The sequence below is a fragment of the Prunus avium genome, unplaced genomic scaffold (assembly GCF_965620075.1).
Source record: "Prunus avium unplaced genomic scaffold, drPruAviu1.hap1.1 HAP1_SCAFFOLD_26, whole genome shotgun sequence".
NCBI classification, from domain to species: Eukaryota; Viridiplantae; Streptophyta; class Magnoliopsida; order Rosales; family Rosaceae; genus Prunus; species Prunus avium.
This window is the reverse complement of record NW_028276885.1, coordinates 120,001-122,500: the sequence shown is the minus strand read 5'-3', so window position 1 is coordinate 122,500 and position 2,500 is coordinate 120,001.

Genomic DNA, 2,500 nt, shown 5'->3' with positions numbered 1-2,500 from the left:
CTTAATCATAGCTCAACCGCACACTCAGAGGATTGGATAGCTTCTTTCGAAGCCAACCTACCCCCACACGTGTGAGAGTGGCCAACAATTTGCTAGCTTCTTCATCAACTCCGCCGAAAGCCATCCTCGACATACCCGTGCATTGAGAAGGTTTGGTGGCCGTACTCCCAACACAAAAGCATACCGAAGACAACCCCAAGCTAAAGCTCACTTGAAGCCAACGCATCGTCACCATGTGTTCGTGTGGCCGAGAATTGGGTAGCTTCTTCATCAACCCCGCCGAAAGCCATCCTCGACATACCCGTGCATTGAGAAGGTTTGGTGGCCGTACTCCCAACACAAAAGCATACCGAGGACAACCCCAAGCAAAAATTCATTTGAAGCCAACCCATCGTCGCCCACAACTAGTGGGTGAATGGTGTGCTTCCCGGGGTTGGCATAGACATTCCCTCGCATGCAAAAGATTGTCGATGCGAAAGATTATCTATGCCAACCCCGGGAAGCACACCATTCACACACTCCCGACCGGTGTGGTGTGGCGGTGATTGGATAGTTACGGATTGAGCACTTGCCAAGGATCAAAATGTGTCATTTAGAAGAAACATTTTCAAAAAGTTTTTAAAATCTTGTGGGTTTGCAACTCATAAGAGCGTCACTTTCAACGTCCCCGGTATTGGATTGAGTTTCTAAAAACAACCGTGCACACCGAGGTTAAACTTTACCGGCTCCACTCCGACTCGCCGCTCGCCCACAATTTGTTTGCAACGAAACATTTGTTTTTAATTTTGTTGGTTTGAAATTGTTTTGAAAAGGTTCTTTAAATCTAGTGGGTTTGCAACTCATAAGAGCGTCACTTTCAACGTCCCCGGCATTGGATTGAGTTTCTAAAAACAACCGTGCACACCGAGGTTAAACTTTACCGGCTCCACTCCGACTCGCCGCTCGCCCACTAGTCCGAAGGCAACAAAACATTTGTTTTTCATTTTGATGAAAATTTCTGTTTTTAAATCTTGTTGGTTTGAAATTGTTTTGAAAAGGTTCTTTAAATCTTGCGGGTTTGCAACTCATAAGAGCGTCACTTTCAACGTCCCCGGCATTGGATTGAGTTTCTAAAAACAACCGTGCACACCGAGGTTAAACTTTACCGGCTCCACTCCGACTCGCCGCTCGCCCACAAATCCGAAGGCAACAAAACATTTGTTTTTAATTTTGATGAAATTTTTTGAAAACATTGGCTTGGCAAGCCCCAATCCGCGACTATCCACCCACCGCCACCCCACACGGGTGGTTGTTGTTGCGAAATGAGGTTGTGGTCGACATGCCCGTGCATTTGAGAAGGAGTTCCTAGCACTCCATGCTCTCCCATGCCAAAAAATAGCCTAGACAACCCCATTTCGCAACTTTCCACGCCTTTTTTTTCCTCCCTCACCCATGGCGGCGGCGTGGTGGCGGCGGCCGGATTCCGGCCACCACCGCCATGGGTGGCAGCCCCCCGACCCCGACACCAAACCCATAATACCGAGGCAACATATCGAGGCAACATGACATGGGTGTGGCGTGGGGGAAGGGGGCTGCAGCTAGGAAGGCATGGGCTGCCATGCATATGCAGGCAACACACACCCCCCTATATAGCATTTTATGCATTTAGCCCTTTGACAGGAAGAGACATCACCTATGCGCGAGGAGTCATAATGGGCTCTAAATAATTCAATACAAGGTATTTGGACGTGATTTTTTGCAGGGATACTAAGAAACATGCAATCTATGATGGGAAAAAGTTTCATAAATTTTTGAAGTCGGGAAGTATTTTTTATTAGTTTTAGAAGTCGTAAAATTGAAAAAATCATTAAAACAAATCCGGGAGGAATTTTTTAGTTTTGTAAGTTGGAGAAGGTCCTAAAAATCATAGACTACTTATGGGGAGCTTATTGTGCGAGGAAATTTCAATAAAAACGGGGTTTGACAAGATTTGAAAAATTCTGTCGACATTTGAAAAAACCTGGAACCATGCTGCCGGCATGCTGCGCACATGCTGCGCGCATGCTGCGCGCAGACTGCGCGCATGCCATGGCAGGACAAGTTTTGCTAGCCTCACTGTCTACAGATGCGCAAGCTGCGCGCACGCTGCGCACAGGCTGCGCGCATGCTGCGCACAGACTGCGCGCACGCTGCGCGCATGCCATGGCAGGACAAGTTTCGCTAGCCTCACTGTCGACAGATGCGCAAGCTGCGCGCAAGCTCCGCGCACGCTGCGCACAGCCTGTGCGCATGTTGTGCGCATGCTGCGCGCAGGCTGCGCGCAGGCGCCGCGCATGCCATGGCAGGACAAGTTTCGCTAGCCTCACTGTCGACAGATGCGCAAGCTGCGTGCACGCTGCGCACAGGCTGCGCACAGCGCATGCCATGGCAGGACAAGTTCGCTAGCCTCACTGTCGACAGATGCGCAAGCTGCGCGCACAGGCTGCGCGCACGCCATGGCAGGACAAGTTTCGCTAGCCTC